Consider the following 17,484-nt stretch of genomic DNA (forward strand, 5'->3'; position numbering starts at 1 on the left):
ACAACGTGTGGGTGGGAAGGGAGGCTGAACTGGATGGAGAGGTGTTGGTGACAGCTGGGGAGGGGTGCCTTTGTGGCTAGCTTTCCAGGGCCACACCTCTGTCCTGGCCTTGTAGGCGGCAGGGCTTCCCAGGAAAGACAAAGCAGGAACGGTAGTTACAAGAAAAGTTCAAATTGGGATTTTTGCCTTTAAAGCTGCTATCATTGTCTGAAGTCTGATTTATGAAGGCCTGGCTGATAGACAGGGTTCCTGGCTTGTGCTGTGATCGTTCTAACTGGACGGCAAAGGAGTCCTTTCCATATTGTAAGCCAGTAACACGTTTCATGAGAATGTTTCAATTATGAAGACTTCTAATGGAGCCGCCTGCGTGCATGGAAACAACAGGAGAATCCTAGCTCGCCAAGCTCTGGCCCAAAGGAACACGAGCCTCAAGATTTTAAAGTAATACTTGGGCCATGTTATGCCACAAGTGTGGTGGCTTTGAGGTGAGGACAGCCTAAGCCTCCCTCGGGCCTGGCACAACTCCTTTCAGGAACGGGAAGGCCAGCTCCTTCCTCGGGCAGCGCCAAGGCGAGGCGCGCGGGCGCCGCAGCCAGGGCGCAACCTCACCCTCTGCTGCCGGGCAGGGCCACGCCAGCCTCCGCCCGCCTCGGCGCTCCGTGTCCCGGGAGGGAAGCGAGGCGAGCCGGCCACCGCCCCGCGGAGGGAGGGGGCTGGCGGAGACAGCGCAGTAGGGGTTTCAGGTTTCCTGCTGGAGCCGGTGTCGGGCGCGGCGGCGGGCGGGCCGGCCATGTGATGCCGGGCCGGGCGGTGGGCAGGCCGGGATCTTGTGGCAGCCGGCAGGCGCGCAGGCAGCGGGGGCGGCACCAGCCGCGGGCGCCGCCAGCCGGGCCTGGGAGCGCGGCCGCGGCTCCGCCCCCTCCGCGCTGGCCGCCGCTGTGCCGCTGCCGGGCGTTGGCAGCTTCGGGAGAGCCTTCCCGGCTCCGGGGCGCCCTCCGGCAGGGCGAGGGCGGGCAGCGCCTGGCTCGGGTGCGGAGGTGGCGGGGTGCACAGCCCAGGTGAGTGCTCTCTGGGGTTCCATCCCCTGCGTCTCTTTGCAACCCTGGGCAGAAAACTCGGGCCACTTCACCTGTGTTCACGGTCGCGGAGCTGCTTCTCCAGGATCCCGGGGGACGGGTCAGCCGAGGTGAAGAGGGGGCGCTATTGCGGGCTCGACGGCGCGAGGGATGGCCGCCGCCTCCTCCCTCGGGAACAGCAACAAGTGCAAAGGGTTGCACAGCGCCGCGCGGCGACGGCAGCTGCAGATCGCGAGGTCGCTCAGGCGGCACAGTCGGGGGCGCACCGTAAAGGCGGAGGTGGCCCCTCTCGACCCCGTCTCGGGGGACTGGGGATGGGTGGGTGGAAGCCTCGTCAGTGTCCTTCGGATGCTAGGGAAATAAATGGCACTCCTGCGGTGGAGAAGGAGGATCCTCGAAAGCTGGGGTCTCCTCTCCCCGTCGGTGCTTCGGCTCCGAGCTGAGTATGCTTGGCGGGGCCGAGTCCCCAGAAAGCAGACCAAGCACAAACTGAGGACAGAGACCCTAACATTTCTTTCGTGTGGCAGCATCTGCTATATCTTAAAAGGTATCTGCAGTTATCTTGGTTAGAAGAGGCTGTCAGAATTCTGTCGGATTTCCTTATGCTTATTTTAATAGATTTGTTTGCTCCATGAACATCTGGGGTGTGGGTGGTTGTACCCTAATCTTCCCGTGTTTAGAGCTTCAGCTGGGGTCCTAGTTATGGGCTTGTGCGTGGCCGAGGAGGTATCCTCGCCGTCCAGGGCTGTGTGGAACCTTGGGTGTTCATGCCGCCGTGGAAACCCAGCTCTGGTTTCCCAGACACCAATTAGATTTCCAGAACAGAACCCATCTGCCTCCCTAGGAACGCACAGCGTCCCCCAATTGGTTATAGCTGGGTAGGTTAAGGAAAGGCTGCACCATCTGTGTTTGCGCAGCTTCTCTCTTCTTGACCCCTCCCCGGGTCTTGGCAAATATCCAACGACCCAGAGTTATGGAGGTTAACCACCAGACCAGTGCCAACTGGGTAAGAAATAGGGATAAGTACGTTCAGAAAGAACGGATCATTTGAGGTCCCATGGGGTCTCGGGTTTTCTGAAGCTTTGTCTGCGTATCTTCCTAGGCCCTGAAGCTGTCAGGGAGAAGCGAAATCTTGTTTTCACAAAAAAAGCAAAATAAAAGACCTGTCCTTGTTATGTTCTGTGGTTTGTTCGTTGCACATGATGATCCAAGCAGAGTGATAACTTACCTGGGAAGGTTTCTTTATATCTGTCCTGGGTTTTTGTATACACGTTCTTAAAGCACATAGGTATTTGCCTGATCTTGATTAGTGACCAAATTAACCCCTTCGGAGTCTTTGAAGGAAAAGAAATGAATACTGCAAAAGCCTTTGAAATTTATACAACATAGTATTTCAATGTAATATTCTAATGTGGACTTTCTGTTTGACTGTGTTCCTTAACTTTGGTCAAATAGGAATTTGGAATAGCGTTAGAGAAACTGAGGCGCAGCTAGCTACTGCAGGTGTGAGTCAGACAAATGTCCTGACTAATGGGAGAATGGAGAACAGAGAATCAGTGTTTGTCCTGCTTTTGACTGTTTTTTTCCTTATCAAAATCTGGCCAACCAAGAACAAGTTATGCAACAGGTGTGCCATTAGACTTTCCTTTGTAGCACCCGTCTTGTCCTTTAAGCAATTCAGAAACACTTAGAGGACAGCAGTACTATATAGGCATAGCTCCGAGATATTTTGGGTGTGATTCCAGACCCCTGCAGTAAAGAGAGTATCACAATAAAGTGAGTTGCAGTCTTTGTGCTGGTGGAGAATCTTGCCTTTTTATAAAAAACACAGTATCTGTGAAATGCAATAAAGTGAAGCATAATAAAATGAGGTGTGCCTGTAGTTGGTAACTAAGGCTCTATGAAATTTCATCAGGGGCCTCACTTGGGTTTCACACCTTTTAAAAAATCTTGTGAATACTGCAGAAGAGTTTGAAGTATTTTCCCATTGTGCTCTTAGAAGAAAATACTGCTGTGGCTAAGATGTAAACTGGGCAGGAATTTCAGGTGAGCTGATATATGACCTCCTTTAGGATATGCCATGTGAGAAAAGCAAATGTGTTCTAAATAGGTATTAAAGTAAATAGTGAAATATGATATTACTTTTATGTTAAACAGTCTGTATAGAACAGGTAACCACTATATTGGTAGGTACTTAAGCTCTAACTTTAAGTCTTGCCACTGTTTATGACCAAGTGCCGACTCCCTAGAAAAGATTTATTACATAAATGTTGGAAAATCCTTTATGATATGGGCATGGCTGGGATGTACTGCACAGATCCCAAATTACTGTCGAACTCCCAGCCTGGCTGTAATTTTATTATGCTTTAATTTACTGATCAGATAGGACAGCTCTGGCTTATGTAGGTTTAGTCTCATTGCATTTGTATTTATATTGCTTTAGTGGAGCAGAAAAGCTATAGTATATTTTTCCCCCTGTGACCGTAAATAAGATTTGGTATGAAAAGATGGGTCAAACTGGGCAACTCCTATTGAGAGTCTTAAATGAAAAACAGTGTTGCATTTGAAATGCACCAAATTCAGGGAATTTTGATGTGTTAGAGTTATGCTGTAAATGTCATGCCACCCTGTAGGGCTTGAGTCCAGATCCCCTTTTTAGACAAAGTGAGGCTTGGTGATACTTTTCTTAAGGCAGGTCAGGTCCTATACCGTTGAGCATTTTGCCTTGATTAGATGGTAGTGTCATTTTGTCCAGTATAATCCTTAGTTCTTTTGTTATTATCCTGGTATGCAAAAGTTCTCAAAAGCTCAAAGCAGTGTTACTCTGCTGTTTAGCCATTTTGACAGTTCCTTTTATGCTCCTCTTTCTGTGACCATTTTCTTCACCTATATTCATTCAACAACTATTTGAGGGTACAGCATGCCTGATACTGTTCTTTGCTTTAACTCTCTGGACTGTGGATTTCATGTTTAAGGCTATACTTTTCTGGTTTTAGAATTTTTAAGGATCTCTTGCATTTTTTTTTTTTTTTTTTTTTTTGTGGCAGAGACAGAGAGAGTCAGAGAGAGGGACAAATAGGGATAGACAGACAGGAAGGGAGAGAGATGAGAAACATCAATTCTTCATTGCGGTTTCTTAGTTGTCCATAGATTGATTTCTTATATGTGCCTTGACTGGGGGGCTACAGCAAATCGAGTGACCCCTTGCTCGAGCCAGCGACCTTGGGCTCAAGCTGGTGAGCCCCTGCACTCAAGCTGGCGACCTCAGGGTCTCGAACCCGGGTCCTCCGCGTCCCAGTCTGGCGCTCTATCCACTGTACCACCGCCTGGTCAGGAATCTCTTGCATTTTGAATGGGCTTTTGCCCAATTAACGCTAAGATATTTGGCTGGTAAAATGTTACATAAATTTTTATGTGATAGTATATCTTCTTAATTGACTACAGTTTTTCCCTTGAAATTTGATCTTAGGCACATTTGTAATTTGTTTATTTCTACCATTACTGCTCCTGGATTTCTTCTCCTGGAGAAACAAGATAATGAGATTTGACAGCATGTTTAATATGAGAGAAAGTAAAAACGATATAACTGAATATTGGGTATTTGTTTAGTGATCTTGGTTTTTGAACACTCTTATCAGATATATTTTTATTTGTCTTCAGAAGCATCTCTTATTTTAGTTTAATCTTTTTCTCAATTATCAATTTGAAGTTGGATTTCTGGAGAAAGTTAATGTAAAAGTAATATTTTTAATAGTAGAGAAGAAATTTGGATCTGTAAGCAAAGCCAGCACAAGTGAGATCAATGACATCTTCACTTTCCATAAAGGTCCTCTTTCCAGAAGAAACCCTTCTAAAACCAGCACTCAAGTAACATTCTGCCTATTTCTCTTTTTTAAAAATTTTACTTAGAAAATTAAATTTAACAGGGTGACATTCATTAATGAGTACATAGGGTTTTAAAATTTTTTATTTAAAAAATTACATTTAAAGGGGTGACATTGATCAATAAGAGTACATAGTTTCAGGTAAACATTTCTATAACATTTGAACTGTTGATCATGTTATGTATCCATCACCCAAAGTCAAATCATTTTCTGTCACTGTATTTGTCCCTCTTTAGTCCCTTCTCCCATCCCATCCCCTCTCCCACATCCCCCTTTCTCTGGTAACCACTTCATCTTTTTGTTTTTGTTTTTTGTTTTTGGTATTTTTCTGAAGTGAGAAGCAGGGAGGCAAAGAGACAGACTCCTTCATGTGCCTGACCGGGATCCACCTGGCAAGCCCACTAAGGGGCGATGCTCTGCCCCTCTGGGGCATTGCTTCATTGCAACTGGAGCCATTCTAGTGCCTGAGGTGGAGGCCATGGAGCCATCCTCAGCACCTGGGTCAACTTTGCTCCAATGGAGCCTTGGCTGTGGGAGGGAAAGACATAGAGAGAAAGAAGAGAGGGAAGGGTGGAGAAGCAGATGGGTGCTTCTCCTGTGTGCCCTGACCGGGAATTGAACGTGGGACTTCCACATGCAGGACCGATGCTCTACCACTGAGCCAACTGGTCAGGGCTACCTACCACTTTGTTTTTATCTGTGTTCATGAGTCTCAGTTTTATATCCAACCTATGTATGAAATCATATATAGTTCTTAGCTTTTTCTGAGTTACTTACTTTACTTGGTATATAATGTTCTCAGTGTCCATCCATGTTGTCATAAATGGCAATATGTCATCATTTCTTATGGATGAGTAGTATTCCCTTGTGTATCTGTACCACTTCTTCTTTCTTTCTTTTTTTTTTTTTTTATTATTTTTTTTTATTTTCTCTTTCTGAAGCTGGAAACGGGGAGAGACAGTCAGACAGACTCCTGCATGCGCCCGACCGGGATCCACCCGGCACGCCCACCAGGTGGCGACGCTCTGCCCACCAGGGGGTGATGCTCTGCCCCTCCGGGGCGTCGCTCTGCCGCGACCAGAGCCACTCTAGAGCCTGGGGCAAAGGCCAAGGAGCCATCCCCAGCGCCCGGGCCATCTTTGCTCCAATGGAGCCTTGGCTGCGGGAGGGGAAGAGAGAGACAGAGAGGAAGGAGGGGGTGGAGGGGTGGAGAAGCAAATGGGCGCTTCTCCTATGTGCCCTGGCTGGGAATCGAACCTGGGTCCCCCGCACGCCAGGCCGACACTCTACCGCTGAGCCAACCAGCCAGGACCTGTACCACTTCTTCTTTATCCATTCCTCTATTGAGGGACACTTTGGTTGTTTTCATGTCTTGGGATGTGGGGGAGGGGATGGCCACTGTGAATACATTCTACCTAGTTCAAGTGTCAGGCTTTGTTTGACTGGTATGCACACAATCATTCCACCTTTTAGGAAGTGCTCAAAATGTTAATATGCTTTATATAATTCCTTATAGCATACAGATAGACTTTCCCTTAACTTAATAGATGATCAACTTGACTTGCAGTGGTGAACATACAATACAATATACAGAGGATGTATTATAGAATTGTGCACTGAAACCTATATAGTTTTATTAATCAGTGTCACCCCATAAATCCAATAAAATATTAAAAGAAAAAATAATTTAGGCGATCAAGAAATCTATTACATATATTAATGGAATTTATGGTTTAGCTCTTAAATTCATTATCAAAACTAGTGACCATGCCCTTTGTGCTTAAGGCCTGCTCTTTTTCTTCCACCATTTTATAATTTAAAGAAATTATCTTTCATGAACCATAACGAAGTGGTTAAGAGCAGGGACTCTGGAGACAGACTGTCTCGTTAGACAGCCCAGGCTCTGTCCGGGCTGTGTGACCTCTCTCTACTTCAGGTTTTCCATTTGTGACACAGAGATAATCATTGTAACCTCTCCCTTTGGGTGGTTGTGAGAATACAATGAATAAATTTACAGAGAGCCCTTCTGGTAGTGCTTGGCAGAGAGTAAGTGCCAGAAAATGTTGGTGGTTTTATTTGTAACAAATGGAAAATTGACATTAAAAAAGAGTAACTTAGCAGGTTTCCCAGGTTTCAGAAGGCAGTGAGATGTCAGTGTGACCTCAGCGGAAAGCACCCTAGGCTTCAAGTTCGAGGCCGGGATAGAGGCAGCCTGTGAGCAATCAGTTATGTAAACTTGGTGACTATGAGACCTCTCTGGATCTCAGTTTTCACATCTGGTGAAATGAAAAGGAGTAGACTTGATGTTCTCTAAGAACCTGACACTAACATCATGACATTTCAAAGTGAGGAGGGCTTTGGTCAATTCAACCTTTCTGTCTTGTTCAATGCTGCCAGGAATGTACTATCTGCAGGGTCCGCACTGTGCCCTCCGTGGGAAGTCAGTGAGCATTTGAAGGGATTATGAAATATTACTACTATTTTTTGAGAGAGAGAGAGAGATGGAGTAAGGGAGAGAGATGAGAGGCATCAGCTTGCAGTTGTTCATGGTAGGTACTTCTTCCTCTCTAGCTAAAATATGTGGGCATACCTTGGAGATATGGGTTTGGTTCCAGCCACCACAATTAAATGAGTTGTAATCTTTTTGCTGGTGGAGGGTCTGCGTTCAGTTTGTGAAGCACAAAAAAATGAGGCCTGCCTGGACTGCAGTCCTCAGAGCATGCTCAAACAACCTTTTCTCTGAAGCCTTCGACCAATGTAGTAGCAACTGAGCTCTTTCCTTTCTGAACTCCTGTCTTTCTATTGCCTGTATCTCTCATTTCCACCTGCTTTTGGATTCATTATATGCTCCTGTGTATAAGTCTCAACTTTCTGGCCTTACTGTGAGCCCACTGACGGCGGGCAACCTGAGGTGGGCTACTTTGTAGGGTGCTCAAAGTAGTAGAATATACACATGTCAGTTGGTTAGGTCTTTTGCTAACTGTCATGACAAGCCTTTCTGGTTTACAGCGTCCCTGCAAAGGCCAATGATGATGTTTTCTTTAGTATCAGGTGCGGGTTGCATTGGAAAATATTGAGATACAGGGGAGGGAGATAAAAGTTGCTCAGGAAGTTAGATGGCTAGTCCTTCTCAGATATGAATGGGACACTCCCCAGGCCTCTCTTAGAAAATTGTACATTGTCTTTGGGGAAATGAATGAAATTCTTGTTTAGAATCAGTCTTTGAGTTGAAAGAAACCTAAAAAGTTTCCCCTCCTTTCTAGCAGATTTGCAGTCCCCCTGTATAGCCTACCTCCACATGGTTGACCATTTGAATACTGTCCTGTTGTGGTGGGGTACTAATAACCATGATGATAACCCAGTCTATGTCTCTTCTTCACATTTATTGAAGAATAATTGAAAAATATAATTGTATCAATATGTATATATCAGATCATGTATACTTTAAATATGCACATATATATTCTGAAATAATTATCAATATCAAGATAATTAACACATCCATCACCTCACATATTTAACTCCTTTTTTGTGGTGAGTACACTTAAGATCTATGCTTAGCAACTTTCAAGTATGCAATACCACTTTAACTATAGTCACCATGCTGTACATTAGATCTTCAGAACTTGTAACTAAAAGATTATGTCTTTTGACTTACAACTCCCCATTTTCTCATTCACCCCAGCTCTGGCAACTATAATTTTATTAAGCATTTTTATGAAATTGGCTTTTTAAAAGATTCCACATATTACTGATACTGTATTTTATAGCAGACTGTATTTGTCTTTTAGTATCCGTACTATTTCACTTAGCATAATGCCCTCCACGTTCATTCATGTTATGGCAAAAGGAAAAATTTCCTTGATGGCTGCATAATATTCCATCATGTATATATAGCACATTTTCTTTTCCCATTCATTTGTTGGCGGACACTTAGGCTGTTTCCATTCTTGGCTATTGCATATAATGCAGTTTGTGAAGCACAAAAAAATGAGGCCTGCCTGGACTGCAGTCCTCAGAGCATGCTCAAACAACCTTTTCTCTGAAGCCTTCGACCAATGTAGTAGCAACTGAGCTCTTTCCTTTCTGAACTCCTGTCTTTCTATTGCCTGTATCTCTCATTTCCATGCAGTGAACATGGAGGTGCCTATAGTTCTGAGGTCGTTGTTTCCTCTCAGGATATATGCCCAGAAGTGGCATTGCTGAATGGTAGTTCTATTTTTAATTTTTTGAAAATTAAAATCATCCTCTTTTCCACAGTGGCTAGGGTTTTCCTACTGGCCTTTTCCCTGTTGAGTAACTCGACATTCCTCCAAGGCGTTCCTTCTTGGCAGTGAGCTGCTTTGGTCGGGGGGATGGAGGGATGCAGGTAAGATGCTTCCTACACTTTTCTGTGTGGCCATCCTCAGTGTTTTAGCTCCACAGGGTTTCTGCTGCTGCTGCTTCATTGGAGTACAAAACTTTCCCAGTGCTATTTTAGTTGGTTTGTAGTTGGTTGGTTGTATTTCTTTTGGTGGGACGGATGGATGTTGGGTCCTCCTAGCTCTCTATATGCTGGCATCCCCCTAACTCACAGTCTATTTTTGGAAACCTTAGAATGTTAAAAGCAATTACTCCTGTATTAAGTTTATTATACTATAGTTCTGCTCGGGAGCCATTCTGAATGATTTCTCTTACATGACAGCCCCTTACGTATTTTAAAATTAAGTATGTATCCTACATTTAAGCTTTATTTTATTAAAGTGGAAAAATAAAAACCTTGGTTTCTTTAGCCTTTGTTGAATGATAAGCTTTTGGGCCCTCTTAGCCCTGGAATACAGAACGTATTCCAGTTTTCTCTATTTTTCTTAAAGTGTCATAATTCCAGGCACCATCTGATGGTGCAGAACACACTAGGACCCTTGCTGAGACCCCTCCCCCCTTCTGCTAGGGAAGCAGAGAAGCCTGTAGGTTGAGACTGCTGGCTGCAAATCAGAGACTTGGGGAGACTCATCTCTGCTACTTTCTACCTTGTCTTAGGCAAGTCACTTGAAGTTTTAGCCTTAGTTTTTACCTTTTTGTCTAATAGGGTTGCTATATGGACTCAATAAGATAGTTTGTGTTAAGTGCTTAACACAGAACCTGGGATAGAATTAGTTCTCAAACAATGGCTTTCTAGCTATGGTACTTCTGAACAGGGCTATTGACTCTTGATGTTCAAGTCATCTCAGAATCACCAAGTTTGTTTTTCTGCATGTTGCTGCTGAGCCTCATCTCACTCATGGACTTGTGCAATTGGCTTCTTAGTCCTCTGAATAGAACTTAATATTTCTCTCTTAAATGTATTTTTCTGATGTGATCCTTTTTTTCAAGCCTTTCAAAGCCTTTTAGATTGTTTGTCTATAAACTTATCATGTTCACGACCCTTTATTTTGTTCCAAGTTATCCACAGATTCAATATGCATTTCTTTAATGCCTTAAGGAAATAAAACTGTTACCTATGCTGAGTTCTAGGGAAGAACAATTTGGTGCATTTATATAAATTTCATTTCAGATCGATGTTTATCAATTTTGTCATGTTGTTCAATCAATTACAGTGGTACCTTGAGATAAGAATTTAATTTGTTCTGTAACCAAGCTCGTAAGTCAGTCAACTCGTATATCAAACTGCCGATACTGGACCCGTGTGCCAACGCACCCACTAGCGGCAGCTTCCCGAATCATGACTCGTATCTCGGAATTTTGCTCGGATCTCAAACAAAAATATGGATCGAGTCGCAGCTCGTATCTTAAAAAACTCGTATGTTGGTCTGTTCGTATCGCAAGGTACCACTGTATTCTTATTTGAACTAGCATCTGATTCTTAGTCTTCCATTTTGTTGTCAGGTTATACACTATCTATAAAATCTACTATACACCTACCATATGGAATTATCAGTTTTAGTAACCACAAAACAGAATGGGGTTATTCTCAAGTGACTTATTCTTGTATCCAAGTAGCCACTGCTTCCTCTATGAAGTACCCAGACATGGACTCTTCAATATTCTGTTCTAGGATCTTGCTGAGAATCAATGTGAAACTCCTTCTGTCTATAGTTTGTAGAGTCTGTCTTTTTGGAACTTGGAAAGACATGTGCCTGTCTTCCATATTTGAATCCTGTCATAATCCACAATGGATTATGGTTGGGAAATCACAACAGATTCTTTCTTATCCTGGCATTCCCTCCCTCCCCCATTCTTTCCAAATGGGCGGTCTTGGTTATTTCTATGAATTGTGATGATCTCTTTAGGTAATGATTTCATTGACTGTTAATAAAGTTTGGAGGAAATGGAATTTGGATGGGATGAAGTGATGGGAGAATGACTTTAAGAAGTGGCTCATCTAACCCATTAGTGTTGCCTTTCATGGAATTGCCAGCTTTACAACTTCTCAAAAGTTCTCAGGGAATAGATTTTTGGAAGTTGCTTTCATACCAATTATTAGAACCCCTAGAGGCTTAGCCAGTTTCCAGCTGGCCACTCCCCATTCTTGGAAGTGAAGGACAACACACAGAATGTATAATGATGATTTAATAGGTTTTTAATTGATGGATTCATGAGGGGAATAAAATAGAAGTACTTTTCTTTAATTGTTTTTTGTTAGACACTGAGTTTTTATATAAAATACTTAAGTATTTTCACCCACTAAATAACCAGGAAAATTGATAGCTTATTTATTGAATATAAAAGAGTGTGAAAACCTTTAAAATCTCAGATATGGGAATTCTAATTATTCCTTAGTCTTTAGTTAGGAAAGGTCCAGTTTTTTGTGGGTTTTTTTTTTTTTTTTGTATTTTTCTGAAGTGAGAGAGGCAGAGAGACAGACTCCCACATGCACCTGACTGGGATCCATCTGGCATGCACACCAGGGGGCAATGCTCGGCCCATCTGGGACATTACTCTGTTGCAACTGAAGCCATTCTAGTGCCTGAGGCGGAGGCCATGGAGCCATCCTTAGTGCCCAGGCCAACTTTGCTCCAATGGAGCCTCGGCTGTAGGAGGGGAAGAAAGAGATAGAGAGATAGAGAGAAAGGAGAGGGGGAAGGGCAGAGAAGCAGATGGGCACTTCTCCTGTGTGACCTGGCCAGGAATCAAACCTGGGACTTTTGCATGCTGGCCAACGCTCTACTGCTGAACTAGCTGGCCAGGGCAAGAGGAAAGGTTCAGTTTGAGTAGAAATGCTTATGAGAGAAAGATCTCATGTCCTTTGATTTTTAGCCTTATATAAACATGTTAAAAACTTATGTAAGAAGGTGAAATAGATTCCACATATAGATGAATTAGGTTGTTTTGCAATAAAAATGAATAATATGGGACTAGGTTATCTTCATATCTCTAGAAAGTCCCAGATTAGCTTTTCAGTTGGCTTACTTACAAAAATGGGGCTGTGCTAGGGACAATTCAACTTTAAACAGTTTAAAAAGAAACTCATCTTGATAGGAATGCCAAGTGTAATTTGGATAGTGATTTATTAGAAGATTTTTAAGGTTTTTAATTAAAAATAAGAGTAAGCTTTTTTTTTTTTTGCCACCTTTCACATTCGTAGTAGGAAGCTTTATGTTCACTGGTTGTTACATCATCTTTGTGGACAAGCAACCTCAGAAATTAGTAGAAGTAGACAAGAAGTCTGGATTTAAATGAATTTAAGAGCAATGTTTTAAAGTTGGAGTTGAATATGATTCCTGGTTTATTTCTTTTTAATGCCATTCATTTAAAAGATGGTAGTGGATTGTATGCAATAAGAAGTTTTTAAAAAGGTAACCTGGGTGTAGCAAAGGCTGAGCCAGAAGAAGAATTTGGGTTAAAAATCTTTGCACTGTGACTGACATACATACCAGGTGAGCCATATCACCATTCTGGGCTCTGGTAGCTTCACTGAAATACGAGGGGTTGGGCCAATCCCTTCTCCATGGTGTGTCCTGTCTCTCAAATTCTATGGTTCTGTGGAGCTGAGGACGGTGTCTTAACCCTTTCTTGGATTACTAGCATAATGCTTGACTGTGAGAGTGCTTTCACATACTTGATTGCCAACATCTAAATTGTTTAGGGATGTAGGTTTGAAGATGCTTTAAGGTTGCATCTTTACAGGGAGAATGATTGCTCACGCCCTGAGATTTTCCTGCAATGGCTGCTCATGTTGGTGTTGTCTGAATACTTCATGAGCAGTGAGGTGAAATCAACCTGTAATAATCAACCTGTAATATACTTATTTTTAATTGAATTCAAAGATGACTGAAAATGGGTATTCATTTCATTTTGGCTCATGGAATTTATTGTTCCTAACTCCATTTAGGCTGGGTGGAGAACGGTTCCCAAATGAAATTGGTGGCATTTTTTTTTTTTTTGTATTTTTCTGAAGCTGGAAACGGGGGAGAGACAGTCAGACAGACTCCCGCATGCACCTGATCGGGATCCACCCGGCACGCCCATCAGGGGCGATGCTCTGCCCACCAGGGGGCGATGCTCTGCCCCTCCGGGGCGTCGCTCTTTTGCGACCAGAGCCACTCCAGCGCCTGGGGCAGAGGCTAAGGAAACATCCTCAGCACCTGGGCCATCTTTGCTCCAATGGAGCCTCCGCTACGGAAGGGGAAGAGAGAGACAGAGAGGAAGGAGAGGGGGAGGGGTGGAGAAGCAGATGGGTGCTTCTCCTGTGTGCCCTGGCCGGGAATCGAACCTGGGACTTCTGCACGCCAGGCCGACGCTCTACCACTGAGCCAACCGGCCAGGACTGGTGGCATTTTTGATAAATGTTTCTTTTCAGCTAAAATAACATTTATAAAGGTTCTCTCGCTTTTCTGCCCCTCCCTCTTCTTCTCTTTACTCCCCTTTGGGCTCCACCCCTTCTCTGAAGAAATTTGGTGACTTATCTTCTGTTTGATTTCACAACATTTTTTCAAAAAGTATAGCAAATTCCTAAAACCTCTAGTAATTCATATAGCTCCTGACTACTAACATGAATGAAAACAAATTGTGCTCATAGAAAAGATGACATTTTAAGGCATAATATCCCTCCACTTGTCATAGAACCTCAAGATAAAGATACCCTATTAAATTGGTGATTTAGACATTGGATATCAATCTATTCAGATTTTTACTTGCTGGGTCAAGGGGCTCTAAATCCTCTTATTCAGAAGTTCTTTCCGAAGCTTTTCCATCCCAGGGAGTTTGAGAGCTCTATTTGAGTTCTGAGCCTTCACTGAGTTGATTTGGCTAGTAAGTACTATGGAGCAGGCATATATTGGGTGCTGCAGGCTCAGAGGTAAGACGCTTGGGAGTAGATTTTGAGGAGCTCTCAGTGCTGCAAAATCAGCAGCCACGAAAGCAAATCTATTTTAATGTGCAGGTGGTATGGGGCAGGGCATTCTCAGCAGCCCGAGTAACGGCATTCTTCTGGGAACCATACTTAGTATAATGGGAGTCCAAGTATTGCCCAGTATTTTTTCTGTTCTAGTGTCTCAAACACAGTCTATATTGCAAATATGTATATGCTTCAGTGATATTATAAAAACAAATGAACTTAAGAAATAGATATTTCAATGAAAAACTGTATTCTTCATCTTAGTTTGTAAATTGGAGTGGATATCTTTCAGATGTCAAATTCCATCACAGACTCTTGCACTTGCTTTACAACTTTTATTTCCTGAGATTGTATAATTACTTGTTGCTAATAATTTATAAAAACCCTTTTATATTTGGGCTTATAAATAATCATTTACCATAACTATTTGGTGGAAGAGAAAAACTTGGATATTATTAAACAGAAGAGACTATTCTTTTGTATTTTAATTTGTTTTGGCAATATGCTTATAATGTTACTTTACCTCTTAAATTTGTATGGGAAACCTAGCTTTGCATATATATTTTTTCTGTCTATAGACATTTGAGAGTGAAAACAAACTTATAGAATTCTGGAGACGTTTGATCAAGGTCTTGGAGTTCTGCTTGACTTGTCAAGAGTGAACTAAGTCTAACATTTCTATTGTTGTGACAACTCTCCTGTCCAGGGCTAAGCCCTCCATAATTCTGAATTGCATTGAAGGCCATAGCGTTAGCCAAAACTGAATTAGGAGAGGCAAATGAGAGTGCCTTATCTTAGTGACCTTAAAGAGGACTGTTGTGACTATGGTGAGTACGTGCTAGTTATTTATTTAACTTTGGGTACAGGATTATTTGAACAGCTTAGTACTTAAAATTTATGGAGCATTTAAAGTCGCATAACACTGAGAAGATACTAATCAAATGATTCACCACTTCATATGTTGTTTTGACAGGATATGTATCACGTCTCAGTAATTTCCTTAAAATTTTTCCCTGCCAGGTGCCTGTTTTCTTCTTGTTAACTTATTCCCATAGAATTTCAAGTATGCAGTTGATTTCCATACTGGTACACTTTCACAGTTCCTTTTCCCCCCCTTTTTTAAAGTAGCTAGTGTATTTTTGTTTGTATTGAATTCAAGGTTTATTACAGGGCAGAGAGAATGAGTAGCTATTTTGGAGACTGATGACATCCAGTAGGGTGCCTCTCTCTGGTGAGCAGATCTCCTTGGCTCCCAGTGTGTGGGATATTACCAAGTAGGTGTTAAGATGTGCCTGTTGACAGATCCAGCCAAAGGCCAGATATACATGAAGTGTTGTTCATTCAGTCATCTACGGAGAGATTAGAGGGAATTTCCATTTCCTATTCTGTATATATTCAATTTAACACAGATTTTTAAAATGAGCATGAGCTATCCTGAAGTAAAACAAGTTACACAAATAATGTATTGGTCTCTAGTCTAAGCAAGGTGCTATACAAGGCAATATGAAGGATATAAAGAGTTTGCTGCAGCCCCTGAGGCGTGGGCACACAGGTCACCCTTTTTGGGGAAGCCTGTGTGGTGGCTGTGAGGGCAGATGCTGGTTTAGAGCTCTGACGTGCTCTGAGCCAGGGACTCTGGGAGGGAAGAGTCAGCATATGAAGCAGCCTTTCTTGACCTGTAGCATCTTCTGGTGGAAGGAGGTGCAAGAAATCTCCTTTTCCTAATTAAGAAATTACATGGATCTGTGCAAAAAAGAATAAAAAAAAATGTATTGATTGATTTTAGAGAAGGAGGGGAAAAGAGAGAGAGAGAGAGAGAGAGAGAAACATCGATTTGTTGTTCTACTTATTTATGCATTCATTGGTTTTTTTCTTGTGTGTGCCCTGACTGGGGATTGAACCTGCAACCATCACATATCTGTATGGTGCTCTAACCAACTGTGCTACCCTCCTAGGGCTAAGAAGAATCATTGTAGAAGGCAGTTTGGCCAGTCTGTACTAGACTAGGAGTAAGCTTTCATATCCTATAAAAAGCAGCAACAACAACAATAATAATAACAATAACAAAAAGGCCCTGGCAGGGTAGTTCAGTGGCTAGAGCATTATCTGGGTGCACTTGAGGTCACAGGTTTAGTCCCACATCAGGGTGCATAGGAGAAGCAACCCTTGAGTGCACAACTAAATGGAACAACTGAGTGGAACAGTGAGTTGATGCTTCTCTATCTTTCTCCCCTCCCTCTCTCCCTTCCTTTCTATCATTCTCTCTCTCAAATCATTAAAAAACTAAAAATAAAAAGAATTCTTAATTAGTTCAATAATTTGTATAGCTGTTGGGAACATTCATGTGCTTGCCTTTGGATATTGGGTCAGTATATTTCTGACTAGTAAATATGCATGTAAATTTAGTTATGATTTTATGTGTTACATTACATAATATAAAAACACTTTCATAAATTGTGTTGATTTTTATAAGTGAGTTATCAGCCACAGCATTTTTTATGATCTGCCTTAAATTTTTGTGTCACTTAAATCTAATGATTAACTGCTTGTTTTCTCTGATAGAATAAGATTATGGTTTATGTTTCCTATTTTACTTTATTGAATACAGAATTGTTGTGTTTTAAGTACAAGTATGTTTATGTTTCCTATTTTTCTTTATTGAATATAGAATTGTTGTGTTTTAAGTACAAGTGTGCAGTGGGTAATCTCTTTTAAATAAAAAGGACAGCGGTTTCTTCTACCAGAACTCTTCCCTTTCTTGTGATGTGGGATTACACAATGTAGATAGGGAGACTCACATGACTGGACATTTGAAGGCATATAACTTTGTGGTGCATCCCATGTAAAACTGAAGACTACAAATTGACTTTTAAGAGGTTATGCTTGCAGAAGGTGACATTTATGCAATTACAGACAGTCCTTTTATATATTTCAGTATAAATTTCTTTAAAAAAATTTATTTTTAAATTTTATTTATTGATTTATTTTTAGAGAGAAGGGAGAGAGAGAAAGAAAGGGGGGAGAACCAGGAAGCATCAACTCATAGTAGTTGATTCCTGTAGGTGCCTTGACCAAGCAAGCCAGGGGTTTTGAACTGAACTGGTGACCTCAGTGTTCCTGGTCGACGCTTTATACACTCCTCTACCACAGGTCAGGTTGTGTAAACTTCTAATTATGCTTAGGAAACTAGTTTTCTACATTGTACTTT

General features: G+C 42.3%; 1 protein-coding gene across 7 annotated transcripts in view; it reads left to right on the plus strand.

The window, feature by feature from the left end:
• The first annotated feature begins 759 nt into the window (after positions 1–759).
• The window catches only part of ARHGEF28 (Rho guanine nucleotide exchange factor 28), a 368,879-nt gene continuing 352,154 nt past the window's right edge, over positions 760–17,484 (plus strand). For 4 of the 7 annotated variants that reach the window (XM_066377180.1, XM_066377164.1, XM_066377191.1 and 1 more), the window contains exon 1: positions 761–1,058. The gene's annotated coding sequence lies outside the window, so the exon portion shown is untranslated. Of the gene's footprint in view, positions 1,059–17,484 lie in introns of all 7 variants that reach the window. The other 3 variants (XR_010750308.1, XM_066377149.1, XM_066377154.1) reach the window with 1 other exon arrangement.

The sequence above is a fragment of the Saccopteryx leptura genome, chromosome 1 (assembly GCF_036850995.1).
Source record: "Saccopteryx leptura isolate mSacLep1 chromosome 1, mSacLep1_pri_phased_curated, whole genome shotgun sequence".
Taxonomy (NCBI): domain Eukaryota; kingdom Metazoa; phylum Chordata; class Mammalia; order Chiroptera; family Emballonuridae; genus Saccopteryx; species Saccopteryx leptura.